This window comes from Somniosus microcephalus, chromosome 11, assembly GCF_052327205.1.
Source record: "Somniosus microcephalus isolate GS21.2 chromosome 11, FLI_Smic_1.0, whole genome shotgun sequence".
NCBI lineage: Eukaryota > Metazoa > Chordata > Chondrichthyes > Squaliformes > Somniosidae > Somniosus > Somniosus microcephalus.
The window spans coordinates 232,826,598-232,842,145 of record NC_140997.1 but is presented as its reverse complement, the minus strand read 5'-3'; positions in this window follow the sequence as shown (position 1 = coordinate 232,842,145).

The following is a 15,548-nucleotide window of genomic DNA, read 5'->3' as shown; positions in this document are numbered from 1 at the left end:
GAAAACCCTGTCCCCGGCACTGTATCGCCTGCTCTTTGTGGCGATGGGCTTACAGTCGGGGGTGAGGTTAGCAAACAGTGGGGGGGGGGGGGGGGTGGTAAACCACTTTTGTCGTTCACTATCGTTACACTATAGTTATCACTGTTATATCGTTATCACTGTTCACACTGTTGTATCACTATACGAGGTCGCCTCTTGTCACGCTGTTATACCTGGGCTGACCACTGCTGACTCCGCCCATGGCTCCACCTACCTGCCCAGGTATAAAGGTGGTCGACTGGCCGGTATTCCTCCTTGTTGGATCCGATCACCCACGAGGGTGGGCTCTGTTACTTAGCCAATAAAAACCTATAGTTACTTTCTTAACTCGTCGCTTTTCATTGGATGAATTGATAGGTATATCAATTTTATTGGCTAAATAACAGAGCCCACCCTCGTGGGTGATCGGATCCAACAAGCCTTCGCCGACCACGCAGACACCAGCATCAACACCGGAGAATGCAACACCGCCGCTGCGACGATCAGAAAGGCTTACGAGGCCTCCGGACAGACTGACTTACCAGAACTGGTAGTACACTTCACCCCGCCGGACTCAAATCTAAACAAGGGGTGAATGTGGTAAACCACTTTTGTCGTTCACTATCGTTACACTATAGTTATCACTGTTATATCGTTATCACTGTTCACACTGTTGTATCACTATACGAGGTCGCCTCTTGTCATGCTGTTATACCTGGGCTGACCACTGCGGACTCCGCCCATGGCTCCACCTACCTGCCCAGGTATAAAGGTGGTCGACTGGCCGGTATTCCTCCTTGTTGGATCCGATCACCCACGAGGGTGGGCTCTGTTATTTAGCCAATAAAAACCTATAGTTACTTTCTTAACTCGTCGCTTTTCATTGGATGAATTGATAGGTATATCAGGGGGGTGACTCTGAGTGTGGAGAGGTTGCACCTGGTGCGCGGCGGGCAATTTGGAAGCTGCTGGCTGCGGACTGTGAGTGGGGGGAGGGGTCCACCGTACGCCATCGTAACACTTTTAAGGTGGCACTGGAAATCTAACCCCAGTAGGACGGCAGCGCAGAGGTGGGGCAGGACCAGAAGTTTAAAATTATCGTACACAGTCCCGTCTACTAAGAGTGTCACCACGCAGTAGCCGCCAATGTCCGCCGACTGGGACTCGGAGGCCATAGAAATCCGCTGGTGCACAGGCAGGACTGGGAGAGAGCAACGCCGCACCGTGTCGGGGTGGATGAAGCTCTCCGTGCTCCCAGAGTCAAAAAGGCAGATTGTATCGTGACCATTTACCTTAATGTCCATTGTGGACCGGGCCAGTTGGTGCGGTCTCGCTTGGTCCAGCGTAACGGAGGCCAGCGTAGGGGTCGGTGTGTCGTTGCGGGTATCAGATGAGGCGGTGTTGGGGGCCAAGATGGCGGCTGGCGTCCAAGATGGCGGCGTCCATGATCCCCATGTGGCTGGAGGCGTCCAAAATGGCTGCTGTTCCGGTGGTTCGCACATGGCTGGGGAGGCCCAAGATGGCGGCCCGCACGGCCCACACGCGGCGCTGCTGGGGTTCGGGGTGGCTTTGGCCCTGCAGACGCTGGCGTAGTGTCCCTTCTTCCCGCAGCCCGAGCAGATCGCATTTTTCGCCGGGCAGCGCGCTCTGGGGTGTTTGGACTGGCCACAGAAGTAGCATTTCTGGCCTTGGGACACTGCTGCGGTAGTTGGGCCGTTGCTGGGATGTGGCTGGGGTGGCACGGCGCTATGAGACGGTCCTACCGTGTCCCAGGCTGTCGTTCCCCGCGGCGTCCACGGTGCAGAGGAGTAGGCATCCATGCCCCAGTAGGCTGCGTCCAATGATAGTGCGAGTTCAGAGGCCTTGTTGAGGTCGAGGTCACTCTGCTCCAACAGTCGCTGTCGGGTGTAATTGGACCTGTGGCCCACTACAAAAGCGTCCCGGATAAGTTCCTCTGTGTACACGGCGGCCTTTACATCCTTACAACCACAGGCCCGGCCAAGCACAGACAGTGCCTGAAGGTATTCCTCGGTCGATTCCCCAGGTTGTTGTTTACGACTCCCCAGGAGGTGCCTGGCGTACACCTCGTTCACTGGGCGCGTGTACTGGTCCTTGAGGAGCTTGAGAGCAGCCGTGTACGAGGTCGCGTCCTGGATGACCGAGTACGCTCGGTGGTTCACTTTGGAGATCAGGACATCCAGTTTGTCCTCATCCGATTTGACCGTTGCAGCGGAGGCGATCAGGAATTTTTCAAAGCACTTAAGCCAGTGAGCAAACTTGGTGGATGCGTCCGCCTCCCGATGGTCTAAGTCCAGGCATGCTGGTGTGAGGATCTTCTCCATTATAAAAAATCTTGTTAATAAAATTGATGCGCTATCAATTACTCAAAAGACTGAGGTTAAGCGAGTAACTAACAGGCTTTTATTAACAAGAGAATGAAGGTGTGCCTCGAGTGGTCGACCAGTCCAGAATACAGAGGGACTGTGGAGCAGTCACCTTTATACCTGGACTCATGGGAGGAGTCAGCCAAGGCATGTACAGACATGTACACAGTGGAATACAAACAGTGGTTTACCACAATAGTCTTTACCATTTAAATGAAAAAGGTCCATACCAACCTTTTGCCATGGTGCTGTTGGCATGTCAGCTACTATCATTGGTTCCTTTGCTTGTTTGTTTTGGTGTTTCTGACATGTCTCACATTTGCCTATCATGTTCTCAATGTCCTTATTTATGCCAGGCCAATAAACAGTGTCTCTTGCTCTCCTTTTGCATTTTTCAATTCCAAGGTGTCCCTCATGAATCCTTTTGAGCATGTCTCGACGTAGAGCCTGTGGAATGACTATTCTGTTCTATTTTAGTAATAGTCCACTTGCGACACTCAATTCTGACCTTATGTGAAAATATTTTGGACAGGTACCTTTTGGCCAACCATGATGAATGTTCTCTATTACTGTTTGTAATACTGTATCTTTTGCTGTTTCTTCTGCTATTTGCTTTGATTTTGTGTCTGACACGGGCAGCACAGCAGTGACCATACTCACATGAACATCCACGTCTTCTTCAGTAGAGCTCACATGACTCATTGTGGGTGCTCGGGATAGTGCATCTGCTAACACTATGTATTTGCCTGGTGTGTAGATCAGTTCAAAGTCATATCTTTGCAGCTTCATCATGAGTTGTTGAATCCTTGGAGACATCTCATTCAGGTTCTTTTTTATGATGGCAACCAGTGGGCTGTGGTCTGTCTCAACTGTGAAGGTGGGAAGTCCATATATGTAGCCGTGAAACTTTTCTAGTCCAACTACCAAGCCTAGACATTCCTTTTCAATCTGGGCGTATCAACACTCAGTATCAGTCATAGACCTGGAGGCATAGGCAACAGGCTTCCAATCTTCACCCTCTGCTTGTAGCAAGACCACACCTAGGCCATCTTTTGATGCATCTGTTGACACTTTGATTCTTTTTGTTGGGTCAAAGAAGGTGAGTACAGGTGTGGTTGTCAGCACTGTTTTGAGGTTTATCCACTCTTGTTCATGTCTTTCTGTCCATGCGAACTCATTTGTTTTACATAGCAGGTCTCGCAGACAGGCTGTCTTGGCTGACAAGTTAGGAATGAACTTTCCAATGAAGTTTATCATCCCCATGATGCGTAGCACTCCTTTTTTGTCAGTGGGTCGGGGCATTTTGAGTATGGCGTTTACTTTTTCCATATCTGGCTCTATTCCTTTACCAGATAGATTATCTCCTAGGAAAGTGACTTCCTGGATGCCAAACTGACACTTGGCTTTGTTGAGCTTCAGTCCATTCCGGCGTATGTACTGTAGTACTTTAGTCAGTCTCTCATTGTGTTCTTTCAGTGTGGAACCCCAGATGATGATGTCATCAACATAGACCCAAACTCCTTCCAGACCTTCAATTATGTGTTCCATCGCTCTATGAAAGATTTCAGATGCAGATATTATCCCGAAAGGCATTCTGAGGAAACAATACCTGCCAAATGGTGTGTTGAAGGTACAGTATTTGGTGCTCTCTTCATCCAGTTTTAGTTGCCAAAATCCTTGTGAGGCATCGAGCTTTGTAAAGTATCTGGCACCTGACATTTCACTGGTGATTTCTTCTCGCTTGGGAATCTGGTAGTGTTCACGTTTTATGTTTGCATTTAAGTCCTTTGGATCCATGCATATTCTTAAATCATTGTTCTTTTTCTTTACACATACCATGGAGTTAATCCAGTCTGTTGGCTCTTCGACTTTCCTGATGACTCCTAGTGTGGTCATTCTGTCCAGTTCATTCTTGAGCCGGTCACACAGGGGTGCTGGAACTCTTCGTGGAGCATGTACCACTGGCTGAGCATCCTGCTTTAGCTGGATCTTGTAAGTGAATGGTAGAACTCCAAATCCTTTGAACACATCCTGGAAATTATTCACTACAGAATCCACCGAGTCATCTGGTCTGCTTATGGCACAGTTTATATGGTAGACTCTCTTGACCAGTTCTAAGTCCTCACAAGCTTTGTCACCCAGTAGTGAATCAAGTCCTTCAGCCACAACAGAAAACATGAGATGATGCACTTTGCCTTTGACTGTCACTTTAAGTCTGCATACACCTAAGCTATCTATTTTCTGTCCATTATAGTCCTTCAGTAGTACTGACTTTTTCTGTATTTTGGGCTTTTCTTTCATATTGTTAATGTCACTCATACTGATTAAGTTTGCTTTTGCCCCAGTGTTTAGTTTCAATGTAACTAATGCTCCATTTACCTGCAGTGGGATCATCCATTTGTCCTCTTTTACTGCATTAACTTTATGTTCAGCATTGTTAATTCCTGAGGGCTGCACATTTTCTGTATCCTTTTTGATATTGTCACATGACACCATTCCTACAAAACATGTCTCACTTAAATCAGTGTCCTCAATTACATTAACTCGTTGCCCTTTCTTAGTTTTTATTTTTGAAAAGCATTGTTTGGCAAAGTGATTCTTTCCATGACATTTTGTGCACATTTTTCCAAATGCTGGACATTGTTTTAACTGGTGTTTGTAACCACAGCGTTTACAATTAAAAATTCCTTCCTCCGATTGCTTTTCACTTCTGTTCTGCCCATGTTTCTTCCCCTTGTAGGACACAGCACCGACAGCAGCACTTACTGCAATCGCATCATCATTGATTTCACTGAAAGTCTTGGCATGCTTTTGAGCTAGCTCGCTAGCTTGGCATATTTTCACAGCAATTTCCAATGTTAGTTCGGTTTCTCTCAACAGACGTTCCCTGACTTTTTTATCATGAATACCAAACACAATCTGGTCACGAATCATGGATGCTTTCAGCTCAGAGAAATTACATGTCTGTGCTTTCAGTTTCAGATCAGTCAAAAAGCTATCAAAAGTCTCATTTTGCTGCTGTGTCCGAGAACGGAAGATGTACCTCTCATAGGTTTCATTCTTTTTGGGAGAACAATGTGTATCAAACTTCTTTAGCACATCGTCTAATTTTTCTCTGTTCTCCTCTGGATTAAATACAAATGTATTAAATACCTCTATCGCCTGTGGGCCTGCAACCATGAGCAGCAATGCTATTTTCCTTGCGTCTGGCTTCGTACCGTATCCGATGGCAGCAATGTAGAGTTTGAATTGTTGTTTAAAAGTCTGCCAATTGTAGTCGACATTTCCTGTGAGTTTCAAACGCTCTGGTGGCTTCAAATTCTCCATGTCGCGTTGCACAATATTCAGCAGATCTTACCAATCCTGGTACCATGTTATGTTCATTAATAACTAGTTGTTTTTATTAAGAACAGCTAGCTTTTGCTAGACACTTTATTGAGCACATGTGGACTAGGTACAGTGTCTGTAGAGGCCTCCATCTTGACTGCTGCCTTGTGGGTAGCCTCCTGCATCGTGGGTAGCCCACTCTTATATACATACAGCACCACCTAATGTACCATTCCAGAATGACAGGTTACTGATCATTACAACACCGACTTTTCCCCCTTTTTAAAGATAGTAACAATCAAAGCGTCTCTGAGATCTTGTGGAATTTCTTCCTGCTGCCATATTTTTAGGAGGAAGGCATGTATGTGTGTTAGGAGCTCAGGGCCACCTTTTTTAAGGATTTCTGCTGGAATCCCATCTGAGCCGGCAGCTTTGTTGTTTTTCAGTACTGCCCCTCTGACAGTGTAGCGCTCCCTCAGTACCGCCCCTCCGACAGTGCAGCGCTCCCTCAGTACTGCCCCTCCGACAGTGCAGCGCTCCATCAGTACTGCCCCTCTGACAGAGCAGCGCTCCCTCAGTACTGCCCCTCTGACAGTGCGGCGCTCCCTCAGTACTGCCCCTCCGACAGTGCAGCGCTCCATCAGTACTGCCCCTCTGACAGAGCAGCGCTCCCTCAGTACTGCCCCTCTGACAGTGCGGCGCTCCCTCAGTACCGCCCCTCCGACAGTGCAGCGCTCCCTCAGTACTGCCCCTCCGACAGTGCAGCGCTCCATCAGTACTGCCCCTCTGACAGTGCAGCGCTCCCTCAGTACTGCCCCTCTGACAGTGCGGCGCTCCCTCAGTACTGCCCCTCCGGCAGTGCAGCGCTCCCTCAGTACTGCCCCTCCGACAGTGCAGCGCTCCCTCAGTACTGCCCCTCTGACAGTGCGGCGATCCCTTTCCAGATTTACCTTTCCTGTGCTGTTTACTATCTAAAATACCTTTACAAAGTCCCCTGTTAGTTAGTTCCTTTCAGGCGTCCAAACTCCGACTCTCTCGAGTCTCTCCTCAATACTCAAACCCTTGACACTTGCGATCAGCCTCTTGGCTCTTACTGCTACTCCGCCTCCAGGGTCCAGCCCTGTCCTGAATTTTCCTCTTTCCTCCCAAGCTCACTCCAATTGGGACAGCCACTACCTTTCACCCCTTCCTGCCCTGCTGCATGTAACTGATGATGGGGAGGTGGGGCCCCCATTTCCCAGCCTTCCACCTAAGCTGCCACTGCCCCCAGGGAGAACCAGTAGGCCGTGGGGAAGCCGCAGAAGGCAGACTGTTGCCCTTTATGGCCCAAAACCTTTCCTTTGTGGTGTTAGCCGTGGCTCACTGGGCAGCACCCTCGCCTCTGAGTCAGAAGGTTGTGGGTTGAAGGCCCACTCCAGAGACTTGAACACAACAATCTAGTGCAGTGCTGAGGGAGTGCTGCACTGTCAAAGGTGCCGTCTTTCAGATGAGATGTTAAACTGAGGCCCCGTGGATGTAAAAGATCCCATGGCACTATTCGACCAAGAACAGGATACTTCTCCCCGGTGTCCTGGGGCCAATATTTATCCTTTAACCAACATCACTAAAACAGATTATCTGGTCATTATCACATTGCTGTTTGTGGGAGCTTGCTGTGCACAAATTGGCTGCCGCATTTCCTACATTACAACAGTGACAGTACTTCATTGGCCGTAAAGTGCTTTGGGTTGTCCTGAGGTCATGAAAGGCACTATATAAATGCAAGTCTGTCTTTAGGTTGGGCTCAGAGGGCTTTGCTCCCACTGTGTTGGGTTGCACCTCTTCAGGTGCCAGTTTACTGCAGCACCGCTCGGACTAGCATTGCCAGCCTCCCTCTCGGTGCCAGGGATCCCGACGGCTGCCAGCCGTGCATGACCCTCCACCCCCCCACCCAGAAAGTTGAGTCAGTGTCGTGGTGGAGGTCCGTAGTTCTTCTGGGGCAGGAACAGGTAAATTCAGCGCAAGCGTCCAGAGCTGAGGCATAACCAGGGGCAGGGAGAAAAGGTTTTTTTATAAATCAGCCTGGGCTCCCTGTCCTGGTCACTGCCCCTTATTATGCCAACTTAGGTGTTTGCTCTCGCCTCTGGGTCATAAGGTTGTGCGTTCAAATCCCGCTCCAGAGACTTGAGCAGTCGCAGCCAGTGAATCACCTGCAACGGATTCTCTTCTCACTCCAGCACCATTACCTCTGGGGTCCCCCAAGGATCTACCCTGGGCCCCCTCCTAGTTCTCATCTACATGCTGCCCCTTGGCGACATCATCTGAAAACACAGCCTCAGTTTCCACATGTACGCTGAGCACACCCAGCTCTACCTCACCACCACCTCTCTCGACTCCTCCACTGTGTCTGATTTATCACACTGCTTGTCCGAACTCTAGTACCAGATGAGCAGAAATTCCTCCAACTAAATAACGGGAAGACCGAAGCCATTGCCTTCGGTCCCTGCCACAAACTCCGTTCCCTGGCCACCGACTCCATCCCTCTCCCTGGCCACAGACTCCATCCCTCTCCCTGGCCACAGACTCCATCCCTCTCCCTGGCCCCCGACTCCATCTCTCTCCCTGGCCACCAACTCCATCTCTCTCCCTAACCACCGACTCCATCTCTCTCCCTGGCCACCGACTCCATCTCTCTCCCTGGCCCCTGACTCCATCTCTCTCCCTGGCCACCGACTCCATCTCTCTCCCTGGCCCCCGACTCCATCTCTCTCCCTGGCCACCGACTCCATCTCTCTCCCTGGCCACCGACTCCATCTCTCTCCCTGGCCACCGACTCCATCGCTCTTCCTGGCCACCGACTCCATCCCTCTCCCTGTCCATTGTCTGAGGCTGCTCCAGACCATTTGCAGCTTTGGTGTCATATTTGACCCTGAGATGAGCTTCCGACCACATATCGGCTCCATCACCAAGACCGCCTACTTCCAGCTCCGTAACATCGCCCGACTCTGCCACTGTCTCAGCTCATCTGCGGCTGATGCCCTAATCCCTGCCTTTGTTAGCTCCAGACTCGACTATTCCAACACACTCCTGTCCGGCCTCCCATCTTCCATCCTCCGTAAGCTTGAGCTCATCCAAAACTCTGCTGCCCCGTGTCCTAACTCACACCCAGTCCCGTTCACCCATCACCCGCTGTGCTCACTGCCCCGTGTCCTAACTCGCACCCAGTCCCGTTCACCCATCACCCCCTGTGCTCACTGCCCCGTGTACTAACTCACACCCAGTCCCGTTCACCCATCACCCCCTGTGCTCATTGCCCCGTGTCCTAACTCACACCCAGTCCCGTTCACCCATCACCCCCTGTGCTCACTGCCCCGTGTCCTAACTCACACCTATTCCCGTTCACCCATCACCCCCTGTGCTCACTGCCCCGTGTCCTAACTCACACCCAGTCCCGTTCACCCATCACCCGCTGTGCTCACTGCCCCGTGTGCTAACTCGCACCCAGTCCCGTTCACCCATCACCCCCTGTGCTCGCTGCCCCGTGTCCTAACTCACACCCAGTCCCGTTCACCCATCACCCCCTGTGCTCACTGCCCCGTGTCCTAACTCGCACCCAGTCCCGTTCACCCATCACCCCCTGTGCTCACTGCCCCGTGTCCTAACTCACACACAGTCCCGTTCACCCATCACCCCCTGTGCTCACTGCCCCATGTCCTAACTCACACCCAGTCCCGTTCACCCATCACCCCCTGTGCTCACTGCCCCGTGTCCAAACTCACACCCAGTCCCATTCACCCATCACCCCCTGTGCTCACTGCCCCGTGTCCTAACTCACACCCAGTCCCGTTCACCCATCACCCCCTGTGCTCACTGCGCCGTGTCCTAACTCACACCCAGTCCCGTTCACCCATCACCCCCTGTGCTCACTGCCCCGTGTACTAACTCACACCCAGTCCCGTTCACCCATCACCCCCTGTGCTCATTGCCCCGTGTCCTAACTCACACCCAGTCCCGTTCACCCATCACCCCCTGTGCTCACTGCCCCGTGTCCTAACTCACACCTATTCCCGTTCACCCATCACCCCCTGTGCTCACTGCCCCGTGTCCTAACTCACACCCAGTCACGTTCACCCATCACCCCCTGTGCTCACTGCCCCGTGCCCTAACTCACACCCAGTCCCGTTCACACATCGCCCCGTGCTCACTGCCCCGTGTCCTAACTCACACCCAGTCCCGTTCACCCATCACCCCCTGTGCTCACTGCCCCGTGTCCTAACTCACACCCAGTCCCGTTCACCCATCACCCCCTGTGCTCACTGCCCCGTGTCCTAACTCACACCCAGTCCCGTTCACCTATCACCCCCTGTGCTCACTGCCCCGTGTCCTAACTCACACCCAATCCCGTTCACCCATCACCCCCTGTGCTCACTGCCCCGTGTCCTAACTCACACCCAGTCCCGTTCACCCATCACCCCCTGTGCTCACTGCCCCGTGTCCTAACTCACACCCAGTCCCGTTCACCCATCACCCCCTGAGCTCACTGCCGCGTGTCCTAACTCACACACAGTCCCGTTCACCCATCACCCCCTGTGCTCACTGCCCCGTGTCCTAACTCACACCCAGTCCCGTTCACCCATCACCCCCTGTGCTCACTGCCCCATGTCCTAACTCACACCCAGGCCCGTTCACCCATCACCCCCCACCCAGGCCCGTTCACCCATCACCCCCTGTGCTCACTGCCCCGTGTCCTAACTCACACCCAGTCCCGTTCACCCATCACCCCCTGTGCTCACTGCCCCGTGTCCTAACTCACACCCAGGCCCGTTCACCCATCACCCCCTGTGCTCACTGCCCCGTGTCCTAACTCACACCCAGTCCCGTTCACCCATCACCCCCTGTGCTCACTGCCCCGTGTCCTAACTCACACCCAGTCCCGTTCACCCATCACCCCCTGTGCTCACTGCCCCGTGTCCTAACTCACACCCAGTCCCGTTCACCCATCACCCACTGTGCTCACTGCCCCGTGTCCTAAGTCACACCCAGTCCCGTTCACCCATCACCCCCTGTGCTCACTGCCCCGTGTCCTAACTCACACCCAATCCCGTTCACCCATCACCCCCTGTGCTCACTGCCCCGTGTCCTAACTCACACCCAGTCCCGTTCACCCATCACCCCCTGTGCTCACTGCCCCGTGTCCTAACTCACACCCTGTCCCGTTCACCCATCACCCCCTGTGCTCACTGCCCCGTGTCCTAACTCACACCCAGTCCCGTTCACCCATCACCCCCTGTGCTCACTACCCCGTGTCCTAAATCACACCCAGTCCCGTTCACCCATCACCCCCTGTGCTCACTGCCCCGTGTCCTAACTCGCACCCAGTCCCGTTCACCCATCGCCCCCTGTGCTCACTGCCCCGTGTCCTAACTCACACCCAGTCCCGTTCACCCAACACCCCCTGTGCTCACTGCCCCGTGTCCTAACTCACACCCAGTCCCGTTCACCCAACACCCCCTGTGCTCACTGCCCCGTGTCCTAACTCACACCCAGTCCCGTTCACCCATCACCCCCTGTGCTCACTGCCCCATGTCCTAACTCACACATGTCCCGTTCACCCATCACCCCCTGTGCTCACTTCCCCGTGTCCTAACTAACACCCAGTCCCGCTCACCCATCACCCCCTGTGTTCACTGCCCCGTGTCCTAACTCACACCCAGTCCCGTTCACCCATCACCCCCTGTGCTCACTGCCCCGTGTCCTAACTCACACCCAGTCCCGTTCACCCATCACCCCCTGTGCTCACTGCCCATGTCCTAACTCACACCGAGTCCCGTTCACCCATCACCCCCTGTGCTCACTGCCCCGTGTCCTAACTCACACCCAGTCCCGTTCACCCATCACCCCCTGTGGTCACTGCCCCGTGTCCTAACTCACACCCAGTCCCGTTCACCCATCACCCCCTGTGCTCACTGCCCCGTGTCCTAACTCACACCCAGTCCCGTTCACCCATCACCCACTGTGCTCACTGCCCCGTGTCCTAACTCACACCCAGTCCCGTTCACCCATCACCCCCTGTGCTCACTGCCCCGTGTCCTAACTCACACCCAGTCCCGTTCACCCATCACCCCCTGTGCTCACTGCCCCGTGTCCTAACTCACACCAAGCCCCGTTCACACATCACTCCTGTGCTCGCTGACCTACCTTGGCTCCCGGTCCGACAACGCCTCAAGTTTAAAATTCTCATCCTTGTTTTCAAATCCTTCCATGGCCTTGGCCCTCCCTATCTCTATCAGCTCCTCCAGCTCAATTACCCTCTGTTTTCTCTGCGCTGCTCCAATTCTGGCCTCTCGCGCATCCCCGATTTTCTTTGCTCCACCTTTGGTGGCCGTGCCTTCAGTGGCCATGGCCTTGAGCTCTGGAATTCCCTCCCTAAACCTCTCCATCTCCCAATCCCCCTTTAATACACTCCTTAAAACCTATCTTTTTGACCAAGCTTATGTCTTGTCCTGGATGGTGTTGAGCTTCTTGAGTGTTGTTGGAGCTGCACTCATCCAGGCAAGTGGAGAGAATTCCATCACACTCCTGACTTGTGTCTTGTAAATGGTGGAAAAGCTTTGGGGAGTCAGGAGGTGAGACGCTCGCCACAGAATACCCAGCCTCTGACCTGCTCTTGTTGCCACAGTATTTATGTGGCTTGTCCAGTTCAGTTTCTGGTCAATGGTGACCCCCAGGATGTTGATAGTGGGGGATTCGGCGATGGTAATCCCGTTGAATGTCATTGCCTGGCGCTTGTGTGGCGAATGTTACTTGCCACTTATCAACCCAAGCTTGAACGTTGTCCAGGTCTTGCTGCATGTGGGCACGGATTGCTTCTTTATCTGAGGAGTTGCAAATGGAACTGAACACTGCAATCATCAGCGAACATCCCCACTTCTGACCTTATGATGGAGGGAAGGTCATTGATGAAGCAGCTTGTTAGCAGTCGATCTCCTTTTTCCTCTGGTTCACAACAACATGTTTCGAGTAAGCACTGACATGAATCAGCTGAGCGACCTGCGGGTGGCGCTGTCCAGGGAGAGTATAAATACTCGGGCACGGGCCCAGCTTGCGCAGGACATTCTTAACAGGAACTAGTGAAGGACACAACTAGATCTCCATGTTGTAAAACAGTTGATTAAAGCTTAGACCAAGTGCCTAGTAGTTTTCTTACGTCAAGCACGCGACTTCATAGTGGAGTATACGCAACAGACTTTATTGATGCAAAGTAAAGGTGATTGGCCTTAACTGTATACAGAGAGTGGCCTTTTGCGGTTTCTGTATCTTTCGAGCCCCCTGATGCTCTGTTGAAAACCATGACTCTTTATACACCATATTTCAACTACATCAAAGGAAAATGTCATAGATAAGACTGTGTGCCGTGTCTATTCCCAAATCCTTTGAAAACAAACTGTTCATGTAAACAGTTGTAGTTTGTTTACTTCAAAACTACTTCTGCTAAACAAAACTTCCTCAAATTATATTTTACTAACCTAGAGTTACACTTTATTGCGAACACTTATTTCCTTACACAAGCAATTTACAGATCAGAAGACAAGCCGTGCTTTCCGTTCAAGACATTTCAAAGCCATCCTGCTTATATTGGAAATCCTGTTGCTTCAAGAAACAAGGGAGTTTGACTGTTAACCCTTAACTCCCCAAGATGTCCAACATACATCTCTCCAGGATGTCCAGCACAGCTGAAGATGGTTGGGCCTAGGACACTGCCCTGAGGAACTTCTGCAGCGCTGTCCTGGGGCTGAGATGATTGACCTCCAACCACCACAACCATCTTCCTGTGTGCTAGGTATGACTCCAGCCAGTGGAGCGTTTTCCCCCTGATTCCCATTGACTTCAGTTTTACTAGGGCTCCTTGATGCCAGACTCGGTCAAATGCTGCCTTGATGTCAAGGGCAGTCACTCTCACCTCACCTCTGGAATTCAGCTCCTTTGTCCATGTTTGGACCAAGGCTGTAATGAGGTCTGGAGCCGGGTGGTCCTGGCGGAACCAAAACTGGGCATCAGTGAGCAGGTTATTGGTGAGTAAATGCTGCTTGATAGCACTGTCGATGACACCTTCCATCACTTTGCTGATGATTGAGAGTAGACTGGTGGGGCGGTAATTGGCCGGATTGGATTTGTCCTGCTTTTTGTGGGCAGGACATACCTGGGCAGTTTTCCACATTGTCGGATAGATGCCAGTGTTGTAACTGTACTGGAACAGCTTGGCTAGAGGCGCGGCTAGTTCTGGAGCACAAGTCTTCAGCACGACAGCCGGGATGTTGTCAGGACCCATAGACTTTTCTGTATTCAGTGCGCTCAGCCATTTCTTGATATCACGTGGAGTGAATCGAATTGGCTGAAGACTGGCTTCTGTGATGATGGGGACCTCAGGAGGAGGCCGAGATGGATCATCCACTCGGCACTGCTGGCTGAAGATGGTTGCAAACACTTCAGCCTTGTCTTTTGCACTCATGTGCTGGGCTCCACCATCATTGAGGATGGGGATATTTACGGAGCCTCCTCCTCCCGTTAGTTGTTTAATGGTCCACCACCATTCACGACTGGATGTGGCAGGACTGCAGAGCTTTGATCTGATCCGTTGGTTGTGGGATCACTTAGCTCTGTCTATAGCATGCTGCTTCCACTGTTTAGCATGCATGTAGTCCTGTGTTGTAGCTTCCCCAGGTTGGCACCTCATTTTTAGGTATGTCTAGTGCTGCTCTTGGCATGCTCTTCTACACTCCTCATTGAACCAGGGTTGGTTCCCTAGCTTGATCATAATGGTAGAGTGAGGGATATGCCGGGCCATGAGATTACAGATTGTGGTGATATACAATTCTGCTGCTGATGGCCCACAACACCTCATGGATGCCCAGTTTTGAGCTGCTAGATTTGTTCTGAATCTATCCCATTTAGCACGGTGGTAGTGCCACACAACACAGTGGAGGGTGTCCTCAGTGTGAAGACAGGATTTCATCTCCTCAAGGACTGTGCAGTTGTCACTCCTACCAATACTGTCATGGACAGATGCATCTGTGAAATGTAGATTGGTGAGGACGAGGTCAAGTAGGCTTTTCCCTCGTGTTGGTTCTCTCACCATCTGCTGCAGGACCAGTCTGGCAGCTATGTCCTTCAGGACTCGGCCAGCTCGGTCAGTAGCGATGCTACCGAGCCACTCTTGGTGATGGACATTGAAGTCCCCCACCCAGAGTACATTCTGTGCCCTTGCTACTCTCAGTGCTTCTTCCAAGTGGTGTTCAACATGGAGGAGTACTGATTCATCAGCTGAGGGAGGGCGGTAGGTGGTAATCAGCAGGAGGTTTCCTTGCCCTTGCTAGACCTGATTCCATGAGACTTCACGGGGTCCGGAGACAATGCTGAGGTCTCCCAGGGCCACTCCCCGACTCTATACCACTGTGCCGCCACCTCTGGTGGGTCTGTCCTGCTGGTGGGACAGGACATACCCAGGGTGATGGAGGATTCTGGGACATTGGCTGAAAGGTATGATTCTGTGAGTATGACTATGTCAGGCTGTTGCTTGACTAGTCCGTTGGACAGCTCTCCCAATATTGGCACAAGTCCCCAGATGTTAGTGAGGAGGACTCTGCAGGGTTGACTGGGCTGGGTGCGCCTTTACCTTGTTTGAGTCCTTTGCTGTCTGGGTTTATTCTTATTATTGTTTTTCATAGCAGTTTGTTGCAACTGAGTGTCTCGCTAGACCATTTCAGAGGGCAGTTAAGAGTCAACCACATTGCTGTGGGTCTGGAGTCACAATAGGCCAGACCGGGTAAGGACAGCAGATTT